The sequence below is a fragment of the Sus scrofa genome, chromosome 4 (genome assembly GCF_054392235.1).
Source record: "Sus scrofa isolate SSC_HxYL_T2T_F1_AM1 chromosome 4, Sscrofa_HxYL_maternal_Yorkshire_Landrace_v2.0, whole genome shotgun sequence".
Lineage (NCBI taxonomy): Eukaryota > Metazoa > Chordata > Mammalia > Artiodactyla > Suidae > Sus > Sus scrofa.
Window position 1 is genome coordinate 22,185,847 of NC_139386.1, and position 19,535 is coordinate 22,205,381.

Genomic DNA, 19,535 nt, shown 5'->3' on the forward strand with positions numbered 1-19,535 from the left:
GGAAAGCTCATTTTACTGCCTAAGTTATTTTTAGTTGGGGGAGGGTGCTGGAGACACTGTTGGCTCTGGGAGAGTTGGAATACAGGCCGCTGTGGCACTCTGAGTGGATAGTCCCTCCAATTTTTGATAACAGGAGTAGGAGGACATATACACACACATCTATAAATAAAAGATTAATTTTTCTGTTTATACGCAAAGGAATTTTAAGACATGCAACTTCTCGAAATTTCTACTTGCATCTGGTTAGTTTTCTGAACCACAGTGAAGACAGAGCCAAAACCCGGCCACAGTTTTATCGTAAACTTCTAGGTGTGGCTTGGAAGGGGGAAAAAGAAGGTCTGACTTAATAAGCTGACAGAGATAAGTCAAACACCCACAGATGGTCATTTACAGCTGCAAAGGGCAGTGTTTTAAACTCACCCTAGTGAGTTATACATTTCTGAAAAAGGAACTAGGTATCTGAAAAGTTATGTCTTTTGCAATACTTTGGACACTATTGTTTTGGCCCTATCACCTCACTAAGGTTATAAATAACAGCCCTTCTTACTGTTCTTTTGCTAGATGGGCTGGTTACCACCAGCTCTGGTTTCCTGGCTGTAATGGCACTGCAGTCTGTTCCACTGCAAATGCATTATCATTCCTGGCACCTTGAGGGGGTGTTGTGGGGTATGGCTCTCAGCTGCCTGCATGGCAGCTTTCGGGTGTCTGGGCACCTCTCCTGACCCAGCTCCCTGGTGCCACCCCTCTACTCACCCCATGTGTCACTGCCTTGGAAGAACAGCATGGCTACTTCTTGCTCCTTCGGCTACTCAGTTATCAGCTGTTGAGGGCAGGCCTCTCTGCTGCATGTTAAGCCTCGTGCTGGGGGTGGGGGTGCAGTTACGGACAGGTCTGCCCTCCCCAGCTGCGTGGCCACCTAGAGGAAAGGGCACCCTTATCTAATTTACACAGCTGAGCTTTATTGGCTAGTAGAGAGCACTGGTTAGGAGCACTGGGGCTCACAGGAGAAGCTTTGTTTCAAAGAACATCTTACTGTCACTGCCGTTCAGCCATCAAACATGATGGCATTGGGATTTAGGGCTTGAGGTGTTTTCTGCCTTCCCTCACAGTAGTTTGGCTAAGCAAGGATTCTTAAGAACCACCATTACAGCATCAACAGTGACAACAGCATCAGCAACAGTGGCAGATTGCATTTTCCAAAGTTGGCTGCGACAGCTGCTTTGTCAGAAGAGGGAGTGGATTTCTCTATTGCTGGGGTCCTTGTTAGTGCTTTGACCAATCGAATATGGTGGAAGTGACAATGACCCTCATAGACACAGCCCTTACCTGGCTAGGCTGCCTTCATTTTCAGCCTCTTGCAGGGTGGCTGCCCTGGAGAAAGTGAGAAGCCCCAGCCCTGTCGGGAGCCGTGGAGGCTGACATGCCGTGTGAGAGCCAGTGGGGGAGGGGAGGTGCAGACACCTGCATGGAGAAGCCGTCATTGAGTGGCAGCCCAGTTGAGTCTTCAGGTGATTCCAGCCTCAGGTGTTCTCTGGCTGCACCTGCACAAGAGTCCTCGAGGCAGACCCACCCAACTGCAGCCAGTCAACCCACAAAATTGTGAGAGAAGACACTAATTCTAAACCACTAAGTTTCAGTGTGGCTTATTTTGCTGCAGTGACAACCAAAACACCCTCCTCATCTCATACCACTTCCTCTGAAAACTAAGCTCCATGTTTCAAACTAAGTGCTTTTTTGCTTCTGCAACTTTATTGCCAGGAACTCAAGTGGAGGAAACAAAGACTAGGATGTGATGATGCCTTGTTGCATGGACTTGATGGACTACTGGTAGGTGGTGTCCAGGTTTGCTTACAAATAGGTTTTTGGGCTATATTTCCTCACTTTCCATTTTATCCTGTTTCTACCTGTCCTGCTCTTTGATGTAGGACACATGGAAACATATGAACTCCATTCATTCAAGTATTTATTTAGTTGCTTAGTTATGGATGTGACGTTGCTGGGAGCCCAGGACCCCTGGCTGTGGGGAGTCAGAGAAGAGGAAGCACCTTCCCTGCCTCTGTGAGCCTTTTTGCTGCTCAGGGAGGTGGTGCATAAGGATAAGGAATGACCCAGTGCCTGGTGATGCCACAGGAAAGGCGTCTATGAAATATTTCAGAGGAAAGGAAATACCCACCCTTCCTCTCCCAGGCCACATGGGAAGAAAACTTGAGGGGACCTAATGGGCCTGAGTCCACTGCCACTCTGTGCCTGGAACACTCTTGGCGAGGAAGGGGTCTGGCTTTGTGGTTGGTGAGGATGGAGTATTGTAATCAATGGAGCAGCTGTCACAGCTCATTAGCAATGGCCACATGGGGGCCAAATTCTACCGATAGTTTAAAACCGCTTTCCTTCCCACCCCACCCAAACACCTTCAGGCTCAAGTTCCAGGGGCATTTATGGTTTATATACATGATTTTCCCCTGCCTTGTATATTTCACAAACCAATTCATAGGTACCCATTTGGCCCCCTTAACGAGGCTGGATGTTTCTTAAGGGTCTAATTCTTTTATTCCTTGTATGGGTGGTATTGGGCACTTAGAACTCAATAATAATTTACCAGTCGATTGGTGAATATGCAAGTGAATCGGACAGATCACAAAAACTCAGAAAGGAAGGGGTTCAGGTACCAAGAGAAAGTCTTAAGAGATGTTTAGTCATTTACAGAACTCTTAGCATCTATCAGGCATGGGACTGAGCAGTTTCTAGTTATTAACTTAGAGAATCTTTACAACTCCATAGGGTCAGTAACATCATTCTTGTTTTATAGCTGGGGAAACTGAATCCTGGAGGTTAAACTACCCTGATTAAGATCATAGAGCTAGTTAAGTGGTAGGCCTGGGTTTCAAATCCACAGCACTTCAATTCTGAGGTTTATGCTTCTACTACTATGACATTCTATCATCTTACTTTTGGAGTCTGATGTGCTAATCAAGTGGGGTTGTCTGTCGAATACAATGCTGTTTTTCTGTGTCTGGTTTTCTAATCTCCCCATGCTTTCCAGCTCTAAAGCTTATGGGCTTGAGCTTAAATTTAGCAATCTTTCATTTCTAACTGCTAACTTAGTTTGGATATCATATCCCAAAATTTGGATCCAATGTATATATTTCTTGGGGAAGCAAAAAGTGCAAACCTTCCAGCATCTGTTACTTATAATTGCTCTGCATTAAATTACAATTTTGGATTTGAATTTGAAAAAGTGCCTTTCAGTACCAAGACTTTGATATGGAAATGAACAAGAGTAAGATGTAATTGATACCCTCTGTATTATTCTTCAATAGCTGGAGATGTGTTAAAAAAAAAAAAAAAATCAAAGTCAAGGGACGGTGCCCTGGTACTTGTTCTTAGTCTTTAGAGGAGACTGTGAAATGTCATTTTTGTGTTGTGTCAAGGACGAGAATTTACACGTCTCCTTAAGCCTAGACTGTTTAGTCTCCGCATTTTACCTCAAATGCAGCCTGATTCACATAGTCAGACTTCTCCTGGTTGGGAGACCCACGTTGAGAGAAGCTGGTATCAGTTGTCTTCATTTCTCTCTTTTTTTTTTTTTTTTTTTTGTCTTTTGTCTTTTGTTGTTGTTGCTATTTCTTGGGCCGCTCCCGCGGCATATGGAGGTTCCCAGGCTAGGGGTTGAATCGGAGCTATAGCCACAGGCCTACGCCAGAGCCACAGCAACGCGGGATCCGAGCCGCGTCTGCAACCTACACCACAGCTCACGGCAATGCCGGATCATTAACCCACTGAGCAAGGGCAGGGACCGAACCCGCAACCTCATGGTTCCTAGTCGGATTCGTTAACCACTGCGCCACGACGGGAACTCCAGTTGTCTTCATTTCTCAATCATGATCCTTTGGTCAGTACATCTGTCCTTGCAGATCAAGTTAAGGTAGCATGGATGAGAGAAACCCACAGAAATCAACAAGAAAGAGATTCATTGGACAGAAATATGGGTAAAAGATGTAAACAGTGTGTCTTAGTCTGCTTGGGCTGCCGTAACAAAATACCACAGACTTGGTGGAAATTTATTTCTCACAGTTCAGGAGGCTAGGAAACCTGAGACCAAGGTGCCAGCACAGGATGTTTAATTCTGAGGCCTCTTCCCTTGGCCCCTAGGTGGTCACCATCTCACTGTGTACTCAGATGTTCTCTTCTTTGTTTAAGCATGGGGAGAGAAAGAACTTTCTGGTGTCTCGTCTTATAAGGATGCTAGTTTGATCAGATCAGGGCCGCACCGTTATGACCTCCTTTAACCTTAATTACTTCCTTAGAGGTCTCATTTCAAGTTCAGCCACTCTGGAGGTTAGTGCTCCAACATATGAGTTTTGGGGGCGGGGACATAAACATTCAGTCTGTAACACAGAGCAGTCACACAAAGAGTAATACAAGTAATTAGCATGTATTATTAATTTTTTAATAAAAACAATAATTGATAACAATAATTTGAAGATTACCATATTCCAAGCATTGTTCTAAGCACTTGACATCTCTTACTCATGAAGTTCTTATAGGAAGTCTATGGCAAGCTAGTTTCCCCTGCTATCCTGACAGAAGAGGAGCCTGATGCATAGAGAAGTTAGGCAACTTGGCCAAGATCATACAGCTAGGAAAAGGCAGCTCCAGAATTCAAACTCAGGATCTGGCTCCTGAGTCTGTGTTCTTAAAAACTCTCTGAGATGCTCAGACTTATCCATAGGTAGAAGCTAGAATAATACACCGATTTTTAGGCACTGGATTGATGAAAATGAAAAGGCTAGATATATCTAGTGCTGGCAAGAGTCTGGGGAAAGTGGCACTTTTATACACCTTCGGTAGCAGTGGAAACTTTTGAAGGGCGATTTGACAATATCGATTGAAATTAAGTATGTGTGCTTTCATACTTTGAGCCAACAATTCCACTTCTGGAAATTCACTTACTTGCAAAACTATGCCAAGATATCAGAGTATGAGTGTTCACTGCAGTATCATTTGAGTTAGTCATAAACCCAAAGTCAATGTGAATGTCAATCAGAAGGGCAAAATGGAAAGAGATGGCGATAAGCTGGTGACGTGGATCAGTTAGCACTGATACAGGAATATCACAGGCATAAACTGATATGTTATATTAGGTTGTTAGGGCCCCATAATAAAATGCCACAGAGTAGGTGACTTAAACAACAGGCATATATTATCTCACAGTTCAGAGACTGGAAGCCCAAGGTCAAGGTGTTGGAAGAGTTGGTTTCCTCCGAGGCCTCCTTGGCTTGCTGAAGGCCACCCTCCTGCTGCCCTTCACGTGGCTATTCCATGTGTGCCCTGGTGTCTCTTTGTGGGTCTTAATTTCCTCGTCTTATAAGGACATCAGGCTATAGTAGAGCCCATCCTAAGGGCCTCATTTTACCTTAATTACCTCTTTAAAGGCCCCTTCTCAAAATACAGTCACATTCTGGGGTACTGGAAGTTGGGGCTTCAGCATAGGAATTTGGAGGGAGCATGATTCATCCCACAACCTGGATGAAAAAGAAAGATGGATAGAGGCTGGTATCTGCTTTGAAAATCTGTCTGTAAAGCCCTTCAGAGAACTCTTACACTCACTTTGGGGCAAAACACTGGATGAGCCTGAAGTGTGGCTGAGGGTAAACTCCTATTTTACTTTTACACCTTTCTGTATTTAATATTCTAATCATGTGGAAGCATTGCTTCTTACTTTATTCAAATGTTAGCAAGAGCTACCTAGATAGTAGGATTATGCATCATTTTAACTTTTTCCTTTAATTTTTCTGATGAAAATCTTCATAAATGTAGTTAAAAGTATTCTAAAAAAAAGGAACAACAAAAAATTGAGGGGAAATGGACCACATATATGTGGAGAGATTTGATGTTTACAGTTAACTTTCTTTGGTCATTTTCAGTGTGTTGTGGTGTATTGTTGGTCTTTGAAAAAATCTTCCGTGAAGTTTCATAACCTATGGTCCTATCCCACTTTTTTTTGTTATTTTGATTTACAAAATTTTCTTGAAAGCTAAACTATTTTAGGGAAGTGTTGTGCCTTCTCTTCACTGGAAAAGGGGTTACTATCAACTTAACTTCTGGCAATCTACATTCTATTGATCTACTTTATGTGTTTAAACATATCAAGTTATTAATCACGCCCCCCCCCTTTGTTACCAGCAGATTCCTAACTTACCTCAGATTGCCAGTGTGTTCATTAAATGTCAAAGAATGTTGACATTTATTCAAAAGATATGTGATTAGCAGGGAAATCTACCACAAACGGGAAGCTACACACATTTCTTCAAAGTGAAAATCGCAATCATTTTTTCATCATTTGCTGTTGGGCATTGACTTGAATCTCTTTCTCTCAAAGGGCAAAGAGACCATTGCATTGGAATAGTTTCAATTTTGCCACACAGGGAAGGGAGAAGGGGAGGAAAAGACATCTATTGAGAGCCGAATCTGCACTAAATGCTTGAAAGGTATTCTCTCATTTCACCTTCACAGCCAACCTATGAAGTGAGTGTTTTTATTTCCACTTAGAGATGAGGGAACAGAGTCAGAGAGGTTAAGGGACAATTTCAAAGTCTAGCAGTCGGGGTATGGGTGGAATTCAGGATGCATCATCTGGTCTTTGGACTTGGAGGCACATGCTTGCCTCAGCCTTTGCCAAATATGGGCAGTTCACAAACATGGGCTCTGCGGGGCTCTTGGGCTACCAGGCTTTGGGACCTGGTAAGATGGAACAGGACAGCAGGTCCAAGGCCTGGTGGGTCTTCCTTGGAAATAGGACAAGGAAGAATTCCCACCCAGTCCAAGGGAGATGCTAGTTAGAACCTCAAGTGGTACAGCTGAAGGGCTTCCCACTAGTCCCTTCCTTTTACAAAAGGGGGAAATGAGGCCCAGTAAGCTTAAGTGGAATTTAAGCTTATTTCTTATATCCCCAACTTCTTCTTTATTTCTTTTTGTAGATTTATAGAACAAGCTCTGCAATGCAGGGGAATGGTTTGCCAGTGGATTCTTTGTGGGCTGTGTGGCCTCAATTTTTTTTTAAATCAATTGATTGCCTAGATCTACTTTAATATCATCCTATGCTTTTCTTTCAAGATTTCATTAAGAAATGAAACTTTTAAAATCCTAATTTATTTTATTATATATATTCTCATGGTGAAAAATTAAAAATATATAGATAACTTTAGAAGATTAAGCAATGTAATTTCTTCCTCCACAAATAAAAATTTGGGGTATAACCTTCCAGGTGGGGTGAATAAACACCATTCCTGGAGCCTGACGCAAAAGGAAAAATCAATAATACTGATCTTGTCTTTGTTTAAAATTTGGACATTTTTTTCATCATGGATTTTTTTTGCATTACTTTGTTTTTTTTTTTTGTTTTTTGTTTTTTGTTTTTGTTTGTCTTTTGTCCTTTTTCAGGGCCACACCCGCGGCGTATGGAGGTTCCCAGACTAGGGGTCTAATTGGAGCCGTAGCCACCGGCCTACACAACAGTTCATGGCAACGCTGGATCTGTAACCCACTGAGCGAGGCCAGGGATTGAACCTGCAACCTCATGGCTCCTAGTCGGATTCGTTTCTGCTGTGCCATGATGGGAACTCCACGTTACTTTGATTTTTTAAACATTACATTGAAATATTATCTTGATTCCTGACCTTTTTGGCAACCCTTAAACTTTGTAGCTGAGGTGAATTCTGGTGTGCCCCTACCTCGTTCATTTCACCTTAGTCCTGGCCCTAGAATATATAGATTATTATTAAAAAGTGCTTTTTTTTTTTTTTTTGGCTTGTTTTATAAAATTAAAAAAAAATCATGCTATAATAAGAGTTTACACATCTATAGCACTTACTATGTAATTCTGTAGAATCTTTGTGTTTTCCATGTGCTAATCCTCCTAATAGCCCAGTGGGGTGGATACCATTTGTATCATTTCCATTTTGCAGAAGGAAAACCTGAGATATCAAGAGTTAAAGTGCTCAAGGCCACAGAGCCTGCAAGTGGTTGAGCTGTTGGGCTCCTAGGGTGTGTGCTCCAAACTACCACAAACGTTTGTGTCTCTCTGTACACACTGTCCTGTCACCTCCACTTTTTTCTTACTCTGCCATAGGCATCTTTCAATTTCACTATGGAAGACTCTGCTACCCATCTTTGTTTTCTCAATATAAATGGAAATCGCAAGGAAAAACAAACAGAAACCCTCTCTCAACAGCACTTTGACAACCTCGCCCCTTTGGCCAGTGGCACTCCCCCTAGTCCTGCCCTTTGACTATCAAGACCGTTTCTCTCAAATGGACTTTTGACCATGGTGGCTGTGGATTCTCCTCTTTTGTGCCAGCGCTCTTATTCTGAAGATAATTTACTGGTGCCAGCAATCTGGCTGTTGTGTATGCAGAGCAAGCCACCTCTTCATGAGCTCAGGGGAAACATTTGGAGCACAGATTGCAAAGCACCTGAATTTGAAATGTTTATTTCTTGGCTGGCTTTTATTTTCTCCCAACTATCAAAAGAACTCTGGCTGAAGTTGACGCATTAATCACTTGTCTAATTTCATTTCTTAAAACCTAGTTATTTTTAAATGATAAGTAACATGATTTACTGCCCTTTTTGATTTAGAAACCTGTTCAAAATGCAGAGTGGTGTCTGCCTCTTTGTTAGCATAGTCTTGAGATGCTTTTTCATTTGCTTTTTTGTGATAATTAAATGCTTATGGTTCTTTCATCTAAAATACATGTTCATTATTGATATATTTCATGCACTCTGGACTGTTTAATTTAGATATTGGTTATTTCTAGTAAAATGCAATATGGTTGGTGTCCCTAGATAAGTAGGCTAAGAGGAATACCCTGACCTGTTCTGATTATTTTTCAATATGTTCCCTTTCCATTTCTAAGTAGTTAAGTCAGTCCTGTGAATCAGGTCACCAGCTTACTTCCTAGATGGCTCAGTTCCATGGTCAAAGTTTGCACTCTGACTTTGTGATGTAGAACACTGATCACAAAGTGTGTGTGTGTGTGTGTGTGTGTGTCTCCCTCAAAATCTTTCATCACTTGTTATGGTCTAAGTGGGTGTCAGGCCAGGCAATGTCAGGTCCCTTTAAACCAGGGGGTAAGAACAGAGCCTGACTGATTCATGTGGATCATCATGGGAGGGTGATTGGGATGGAGGTGGTGGGTAAGTTGGTGGAGTTATGGGCTGGATCCTGTCCCCCTCTCTTCAATTCACATGTTGGAAGTTATAATCCACAGTGCCTCAGAATGTGACTATATTTGGGGATAGTGTCTTTAAAAAAGTAATTAAATTAAAATGAGGAGACTCTGACTAGGGTCCTTATAAGAAGAGATGAGGACACAGACACACCCAGAAGGAAGACTGTGAAGACACAGGGAGAAGCTGGTTTATCTGCAAGCCAAGGGGAAGGGCCTCAGAAGAAACCAACTCTGTCAACATCTTGACCTCAGATTTCTAGCCTCCAGAATTAGGAGAAAATAAATTTCTGTTGTTTAAGCCACCCAGTCTGTGGTACTCTGTTATGGCAACCCTAGGAATCTAATTCAGGTGGAAAGTGGGTAAAACAGGGTGGATGATTGGAATGAATTACATACATTTTTGGTAAGCTGGTCAAGCAAAAGATCTCATGAATTTTACTGTCCCTGTAATTTGCCTACCTGTAAATAGATTTCCTGTTCCTGAATTGTTGTGATTCCTCATGTTATAATGAAGTAGCTTTTGTAGCCTAAATGGATACGTGTACTGAGTGGTTGGAAAATCCAGTGAATCAGCTCTGAGGAATGGGCTGTGGAGGAGCAGAGCTCTCCTTCTAAGGCCGCTGCTGGGAGAGAGGGCACCACTCCCCTTTGAGTGGATGGGGACAAGAACTGTTGCTATCACATAACAAGCTTGTGGGCTCAGCTATATACATATGGTCTTTCATTTTTGCTACAAACTTGTATTATATATCTTTATTTTGTAGATGAGAAAACTGAGGGCATGGCAATGATAAGAATTTGTGACTTAGCTCTGCCTGTATTCAGATTCCATGTTGGTTTTTTTTTTATTATACCATGATACCTCTAAGTTTTGTTTTGTTTTGTTTTTTTAATGTTATTGCTTTGGTCCTATTGACAGTAATTTTATGTGCCAGCTTGGCTAGGATATAGTACCTAGTTGTTGAGTCAAATGCTAGTCTTATAGTTCCTGTGAAGGTATTTGTTAGATGTGATTAACATTTATAAGCATTAGACTTTGAGTAACAGAGGTTAATTACCCTCTATTTACTGGATGAGCCCTGTGCATCTGTTGAAGGCCTTAGAGCAAAACTGAGGTTTCCCTGGGAAGGATAAAGACTGCAGCATGGTAACCTGCTTGAGTTTCCAGCCTGCTCACTTGCTTTGTGGGTTTTACACTCAAGGCTGCAACATCAACTCTGACCTGAATTGCCACCTTGCCTGCCTGCCCTGCAGATTTCAAACTTACCACCCTCACAATTGTGTGAGCCAATTTTAAAAATCTTTCTCTTGCTATCCTATTGGTTTTCTTTCTTGAGAGAACCCTGACTAAGACAGTCTTTAATTAAATGAGTCTTCAGCTTGGAAGGTAGGAAATTTCACTATTGCGTTAGAATAATTTACCTGCTGTAACAAACAATTCCCAAATCTCGGTGGGTTGGACACAGTTAAAATCTTATTTCCCACCTATCTTGACCCAACCGGATATTGGCAGGTTGGCCTTCTCCATAGTGAGAACCAAGAGAACCAGGCTTCTACCCAGTGGTTCTGCCACCTTTCAGGGGTTCTGTGGTTCCCCCCTGGTCTCTGCATCTGGCCAGGAGAGGAGGCAGTGAGTATGGAGGCTCTCTGGAGGGGTGTTAGAGGCCAGACTTGCAGGTATCACATGCTTTCTCCCCTAGTCCACTGCCCAGAGCTCCACCCCATGGCTGCTCCTGGCTGCAAGGATGCTGGGGCATGAGTCTTCCTGGGAGAGCTCAGAAAGGAGAGGAGACTCACATGCATTGGAAAGCACTGGGCTTTCTCTGTCACACCTGACAACTGCCAGCATGGCTGCAGATGTGATAAGAGAAACAGTAGGGAAAAAAATCCACAGAATAAATGGATGTTATTTTTGAAAGGGGATGCAGAATATTTCTATATGTCTATTATATTTTTAAAGTCATTTTGTGCATTTACAATTTTAATGTATAGTTACGTAATTCTGATCAAAATAGCTGTAGAATTGTTGCTCTGGAAATGACCAAAACTTTCCCCCAGAATTCATTTGGAAGTTAATGGAGTATACATCCAAAGACAGCTTTGAGCAAGAAGACCAGTTAAGGTGGAAAGCTATTTCCACCAGGCATTAGACAAGGATATAAAGTAACTCATTGTGAGTTCCCTTCCTGGTTCAGCATTAAGGAACCCAGCTAATATTCATGAGGACACAGGTGCAATCCCTGACCTCCCTCAGTGGGTTAAGGATCCGGGCTTTCTGTGAGCCGAGGTGTAGGTCACAGATGCTGCTCAGATTATGCATTGTTGTGGTTGTGGTATAGGCCAGCAGTTGCAGCTCCAATTCGACCCCTGTCCTGGGAACTTACATACGTTATGGGTGCAGCCCTAAAAAGACAAAAAAAAAAAAAAAAAAAGGAAGATGATGGAGGATAAGGTGAGAAAAAGAATATATATATTCTTTGCTGTACAGTAGAAATTGACAGAACACTGTAAACCAACTATAATGGAAAAAATAAAAATATTAAAGAAGAAAGAAATAATAACACATTGCAACTGAGATACCATTTAACAACCAGCTGGTCAGTGCTGACCAGTGCTGGTGACCTTCTAGAAAAATGACAAAGCCCATACTGTGCTGGTGGCATTATTTGGCATGAGTCTTTCAAAAAGCAGTGTGAGGAGATATATCTGTATTATATATATTTATCAGGAACCATAAAAATATTTCTACTCTTTGACCCAGTAACATTGACCCTAGGTCTTTATTCCAAGAAAAAATTCAGCTTAAAAAAAAAAAAAAAAGCTATTCATAAGGTTGTATTCACTGCATTATTAGTCTCAACAGGGAAAAAAAAAATTGTTGCTAAGTTTACAAATACCTAGTAATTATCTTTAATGAGAGTCCTTCTCTTTTTATAAATACCAATGTCTCACCAGCCACTGGTAGAGTAAAAATTGAAAAATAGAATTTGGTTTGAAATTAATGAGGAAAAGCTGAGGCGGAGCATAGCTATATAGAATATCTGCCCACCACTTGGAATCATATCATTTTGTAGATCGAAACATAAATTTCTTTTTTTTCCTCGTGTGAAATGCACACTATCGTCATTATTAAAATAATTTTTTTTTTTAACTCTAAAGAGTCTCCATTCTGCTTGGCTTTGGAGATCCTCCTGGGGAAATAGAAAAGGAAAAAAAAGATGAATCGGAGTTCCCATCATGGCTCAGTGGTTAACGAATCCGACTAGGAACCATGAGGTTGCGGGTTCAATCACTGGCCTCGCTCAGTGGGTTAAGGATCCGGCATTGCCGTGAGCTGTGGTGTGGGTTGCAGATGTGGCTTGGACCCTGAGTTGCTGTGGCTCTGGTGTAAGCTGGTGGCTACAGCTCCAATTAGACCCCTAGCCTGGAACCTCCATATGCCTTGGGTGCAGCCCTAGAAAAGGCAAAAAGACCAAAAAAAAAAAAAAGAAAAGAAAAAGAAAAAGAGAAATGATGACAGTAAAGCCCAGCCTCACCAGTGTTTGCCCCAGGCAGATAGAGATGTCCCAAAAGGAAGCCAGGTGAAGACTGGAAGGACCTGGGCTGTGATCTGTGTGCGCGAAGACTGACAGGGAAAGAACAGCTTAGCTGCTTCTTGTAAGTCGTGGACATCTTTGCAGATTACCCTTTGTTCCAAGATGTGTCCAGTGGAGTGCTTGGGCCCCTCTGCTGGGAGCATAAAGAGACTCTGGGCCCATTCCCTCTTCCTTCTCATTTTTTCTTTTCTTATTTTTGGTCCATGCCCATGGCATGTGGAAGTTCCTGGGCCAGGGATAGAATCCAAGCCACAGCAGTGACAACAGGGAGTCCTTAACCACGGGCCACCAGGGAGCTCTGCCTTCCTACTTCCTGATGGAGCAGGAGCTAACATGCAGCAGGTCGTGGGAGGATTTTAAATGCCTTTGGAGCCTCTGCCTGTAGGAGGTCCATGGTGGTGAATGCACCGTGAGGTGCTACTGAGCAGCAGGGCAGTGGGAGGGAGGGCAGCCCACCTGAGGGAATACACGTCTTCCCCCAGGGGCGTCTGTCTTCTCTTTGCTTTCTCCTGAGACCACCTCCCAGGAGACAAGCCCCTCCCGACTCCTAAGGTTCTTTGAGGCTATCGAATACATTTTTTTTTTTTTTTTTTTAAAGAGCTCTCTATGGAAGACACAAGTGGGAACAGATTTACCAAGAGTAATGGCAAGAGAGACAGAAATCATAACAGCAAACACAATAATTACAGGACTGCTGAAGACACAACAACAACTCTTTCCCAGTGGCTCCCACTGTCTTGGCCAGACTCCCTGATTCCTCAGCCCCAAGGCCCGTGCTCAGGATGACTGCGGCCTCTACCCTGAGGGCACCAGGCCTGCACCCAGATGGTTCCTTGGGCCCTACCTACCATTCTGTTCCTGCACGCCAGCACCATGGAGCTTTAAGTAAACACGGTCGAGGGGAGGAGAGAGAACTAGGCAGCCTGTGTTCTCACACAGCACACGACAAGGCTCCTTGTGGCCCAGCACAGTGAGCTCTGCTTCCAGACATCCCAAACAGTTTCTCTTCCAAGAGGGCACTTTACAAATGATACCTTAGACAATGGGGGCAGTTTTGAGTCACCAGCCACACAGTGAGCTGAAGGTTTGGGCAAGTCTCTCTGTGCTGGTGGAGGCAGGCGGCACCTTAGAGGCTGGGACACAGTGTTCCTGTGGTCTCCAGGTGTGATCCGGGTGCTGGCTTTCTCTCCTCTCCTCGGCAGAGGGCTGGCCTGGCAGTGGGTCCTGGTGGTTGGCCAGCCCAGGATCTGGGTGGGTTTCTTAGCTTTGCCAGCTTAGCTGGACATTCTTTGTTCCCTCCCTTCCTCTTTCCCATTCCTGACCTCTCTCTCTCTCCTTCCATCTTAGTTTCATTTATTGAGCAGTTACTATGCACATAATGCTTTGCTGGACATTTAGGAGGCTGTAAAGAAATAAAAAGCATGATTTTCCTCTTCCAAGGAGCTGAGGGTCTCACAGTGGAGTCTGTAATCTGGACTAGGAGTAAAGAGTGCTGAGTTCTAGAACTTCTCTGTCGCAGATGAATGGTATGAGTATGACCTTGGGTAAGTCACAGAACACATTGTGACTTCAGTTTCCTCCTCTGTAAAATAGGAAGTCATTCAGGGTTGTCCCATTCTTTTCCAAACTCTGTTTTTATGGTGAGTATCAAATAGGTAGTTTGTTTGCTCGGAGGAGAAAGAAGTTGCAGAGTTCTTAAAGAAGGCTTTATGGAAGAGCTGGGACTTGAGTTAACTCCCCAAAGATGCACAGGGAATAAGAGCAGAGAAAACAACCTGCAAAACCAAGATACTAGAGGCATCTGAGAGAGGAAGTTAATGAGGAAGTTCTGGGAGAGAATGTGTGCAGGAGGAATTGAAAGGAAGGGGCAGATGAAGCAAGTATTGTGAAAGACAGATCTTAGATTTGAGGAAATGAGAGAGAAAACACCACACACACACACCAAGTGGTGTGTTGATTTTAAGCACAAACCCCCTCAAACCAGTGGTATCATGGATGGATCTAGAGGGCAATGAATGGAGGCCGTCCGATGGGGGCGAGGCTGAGTTAACTTTCAGATGTATTGAATTTGAGAGGAGAACAGGCCGTCTGTTGAAAGTGTCCAATGTGCAGTAGAACATATATAACCAACCCTTACGACGGTCATGATGGGCTTTCCAAGTTGACTGGTTAGCGGTTCATGCTGAGGTGATGAAACAGAATGAGAGCTTTGACAAAGTGTGAGAAGAAGGAAGCACAGAGGTTGAGGGATGCGATTTGGGAACTATGTGCCAATCAAGAAGAAGTCAACCAAGGAGAGAGAGGAAGAATCAGAGCCAGGAGTAGAGCTAGAAGATTCAGGAAGGAGCTGATTTCCAAGCTCATACGCCCCCAAATTAAGGAGACCTGAGACAAAGCTGTGGGATGGCCAACAGATGGCCACTGGGGCATGTCCCTGGTTTCGCTATTAATTCTTTCTCTGTCTTTCAAGGAAATGTCTGATGGGACATTTAGGGAAGTTGGACGAAATTAGCTTCTCTAAGGGTTTTTTTTTGCTTGTTCATTTATTTTTAAGAGAGACTCTGGAGGAAATTGAGTTGGAGTGTGGAAAACCCTTATTTTAAAACATTATTGCTAGATTTATAGTCAATTTACTGCTAGTGACGCCTTCATTCCTTAAAGATTAATATCTAAGTTGAGATCGAAACATATAGTTTAACTTTTTAGTACTTTAACGTTTTAAAAAGTTAACTTTTTAAGGCCACTTTGTGTATCTGAATCAAGTATAACCCTTATCTCCTCCCCTACAAATATTCAAAAGTTAGCATGTAAATTTAGGTGCAGTTTCCCTAGAGCCGTTATGGGGCCAGGTACCCAAGTGAAGGACTATTAATCAAGATCCAGCTCCCTACATTATGTAACCTCTCTGTGCCCATTTTTCTTATTTGTAAAATAATGACAATCTTTTGTACAGTGAAGATTACATGAACAAACACAAAGCGTTCAGAACAAAGCATAGGGCATGGTAAGCATTCAGTAATTGTTACCTGTTACGGTTGTGATTATGCTATTAGATGAAATTTCCTCAACTGAAATACTGTTCTCTGGACAAGCTCTTTTTTTCTTATTCTTTCACTCATTCACTGGCTCATTTTCTTTCCTTCTCACTTTTAATAAATTTGTTCGAGGATCTAGAGAATCAAAGAAAACCAAAGCTGCAGTCCTCATCACCAACAAGCTCTCAAGCTGGTGACATGTAAGCAGACACTTTCCTCCAGAGGTTTCAGAGTCAGGGTTTCAAATAAGAAAAGGGCGAAGAGGTCGATTTGGAACAAAAGACAGTGTTTCTGTTGGAAAGATTTTAAAAGAAGGTGCGTGTAATGTATTACATGCATTGAGATCACGATGTGTTTGCAATCCCCTAATTCAGAATTGATCAGAGTGGAACTGAATTTTAGACTGAATAATAGAAACACCTTCTACTATTCTTAAAAATGAAATTTATTAAATTAAGTAATTATACAAAGAACCAAGGAGGCTATCTGTTAGGTACTCTATAAAAATTCTGGTTACTTCTGCTGTAGCATCTTGAAGCTTATTGTCATTTGCTTACAAATGACAATGTGATCTACTGGAGGACAGGGGCCTCACTGAGTTTTGTGCCTAATATTGAATGTATGGTTATATTTAAAGGGGGGAAAGAACTTTACTGTTCACTCTTTTATTTATTATTTTTATTATGTTTTTTGTCTGTTTTTTTTTTTTTTTTTTTTCTTTTTGGGACCTCATTCGAGGCATATGGAGGTTTCTAGGCTAGGGATCTAATCAGAGCTGCAGCTGCCGGCCTACACCATAGCCACAGCAATGCCAGATCCTTAACCCACTGAATGAGGTCAGGGATCAAACCTGCAACCTCGTGGTTCCTAGTTGGATTCGTTTCTACTGAGCCATGACAGGAATTCCTGTCTGCTTGTTTTTCTTTTCTTTTTTTTTTTTTTTTTTTGTCTTTTTGCTATTTCTTGGGCCGCTCCTGCGGCATATGGAGGTTCCCAGGCTAGGGGTCCAATTGGAGCTGTAGCCACCGGCCTACGCCAGGGCCACAGCAACGTGGGATCCGAGCCGCGTCTGCAACCTACACCACAGCTCACGGCAACGCCGGATCATTAACCCACTGAGCAAGGGCAGGGACGGAACCCGCAACCTCATGGTTCCTAGTCAGATTCGTTAACCACTGCGCCACGACAGGAACTCCTGTTTTTCATTTTTTAAAGTTTTATTGGAGTATAATTAATTTACAATGTTGTGATAATTTCTGCTGTACAAAGTAACTCAGTTACACATATACATACATTCTCTTTCAGATTCTTTTCCAACATAGATTATCACAGAATTTTGGGTAGAGTTTTATGTGCTATACAGCATGTCTCTCTTGGCCAATCATTCCATATACCTCAGTGTGCATATGCCAATCCCTAACCTCTAGGTCATCCTCCTGCCCCACCTGTCCCCTGTGGTAACCATAAGTTTGTTTTCCAAGTCTGTGAGTCTATTTCTCTTCTTCAAATACATTCATTTGTATCATTTTTTTAAAAGATTCCACATATAAGTGATATCATATGTGTGTCTGTCACTGACTAATTTCACTTAGTATGGTAATTTCTAGGTCCAAACATATTTCTTCAAATGGCATTATTTCATTCTTTTTTATGGCTGAATAATATTCCATTGTATATATGTATCACATCTTCTTTATCCATTCCTCTGTTGTTGGACATTTAGGTTGTTTACATGTCTTGGCTATTGTAAATAGGGCTGCCATGAACACTGGGATGCATATATCTTTTCGAATTATGGTTTTCTCTGGATAGATGCCCAGGAATGGGATTGCTGAATCATATGGTAGTTTTATTTTTAGTTTTTTGAGGAACCTCCATGCTGTTTTCCATAGTAGTTGTACCAATTTACATTCCCACCAACAGTGTAGGAGGCTTCTCTTTTCTCTACACCTTCTCCAGCATTTATTGTTTGTACACTTTTTGATGATGGCCATTCTGGCTGATATAAGGTAATGATATTAAAGATGATCCAATATCTCAGAAAAAAACTGGAGGCAAAGATCCATTGACTTGTTAAGTCACTGTAATAAAACGTATTTACATCCAATTTGTTAAGATCAATTACTTATGATAACCTATTCATTAAGATGTCTACCTTGCAAAGACCTTGTTAATCTATGATTTGTATTATTCTGGAAAGTATTAAGATAACCTTAAACATAGTGACTAATTCAGAAGTTTCACTAACTCTGAATGACCTTACCCATTAGATTAAATTAGCTTAATATTCATATTTATTTTTTAGAAAAACTTTTATCTTGGAAGGAAAATGGAAGAAAAGTCTAAAAATTCACTTACCTTTGGTATCTTTGGGGTTAATAAGGGGCTTCCTTAGATATTTTTTGTCTTTTTTTTTTTTTTTTTTTTTGTCTTTTCTAGGGCCTTACCTCTGGCATGTGGAGGTTCCAGGCTAGGGGTCTAATCAGACCTGTAGCCACCAGCCTATGCCAGAGCCACAGCAATGCAGGATCCGAGCCGCGTCTGAAACTACACCACAGCTGACGGTAACACCGGATCCTTAACCCACTGAGCGAGGCCAGGGATCAAACCTGAAACCTCATGGTTCCTAGTCAGATTCGTTAACCACTGAGCCACGACGGGAACTCCTCCTTAAATATTTTTTTAATTAAAATTCCTTTGAAATAGTTTTATGTACCACTTGAGTACCATTATGTATTTTTTACATTAGGGCTGAACAAGCTTCTGAATATAAAATCAAACTGGGATTTGCTCCTGAGCAATATGAAGGGAGAAACAGATTTTTTTTTTCATGATTGTATCTGGGTTTATTAGGAAAATGTACTTGGAATTAAAACATTTTTTCATAAAAACTAAGACAAGGTGCCCAATTTTACTGAATAAGGTAGAATGTGAGACAAAGCCCAAACTTCTTGGTCTGGCTCCTGGGTCTGGATCCAGTGACCAAGTTCAGCTTACTGTTCCAGTCTGTCTTTCCCTGTCTCTCCAATCATATTCTCCAATCTACTCAGACACATCTGTTTACATTTCCCCAAACTCATGTGCTCTCCAGCCCATTCTCTTAACCCTCACAGTTCATTGAATTTCTTCTCCAACCCCAGGATTTGACATTCAGATAAAATCCTACCATCCTCTGAGAAATATTATCATTTTTCACCAGATCCCATTTGGAAATTATTCCCCCACCCATGCTTCTTTTTTTAATTAATGGTTATCAAGTGATTACTCCAGGCCAGTCACCGTGCTAAGTGCTTTATAGGCCTTATCATAACACCCCTATGAGTAACCTTAATAGTAGTAGTAGTGCCATTTTACAGCTAGAAAAACAGATTTTGAAGGGCAAATGGATTTTCTCAAGATCATGTAACAAGGAAGTGACAGAACCAGGACCTCAACCTATTTCCAACTGATAATTTTGAGTGAGACAGTGGCACAAGGGAAGGGAGCAAGGCGAAAATGGGACGGGGTGGGGGAAGAATCCTAACAACAATCCTTATGGACCTAGGATGGGTTAGGTTGTAGTACAATTACAAACCCTGCCTTGATCTCAGTAGCTTAATGGAAAGTGTTCTATTTCTCATGCTATGTGCGCACTGCAGGCCAGCAGGGGGCTCTGTTACCACTCAGGGCTTGTAATG

The 19,535-nt window shown here is 42.1% G+C and overlaps 2 long non-coding RNA genes across 2 annotated transcripts in view; both read left to right on the forward strand.

Moving 5' to 3' along the window:
* Positions 1–19,535, forward strand: part of LOC106509989 (uncharacterized) — a 195,107-nt gene that overhangs the window by 35,309 nt on the left and 140,263 nt on the right. The gene's annotated exons all lie outside the window — the stretch shown is intronic.
* Positions 1–19,535, forward strand: part of LOC146403725 (uncharacterized) — a 30,343-nt gene that overhangs the window by 316 nt on the left and 10,492 nt on the right. Inside the window, exon 2 of the long non-coding RNA XR_014843477.1 lies at positions 1,759–1,827. This is a non-coding gene — a long non-coding RNA (uncharacterized LOC146403725). The remainder of the gene's footprint in view (positions 1–1,758; positions 1,828–19,535) is intronic.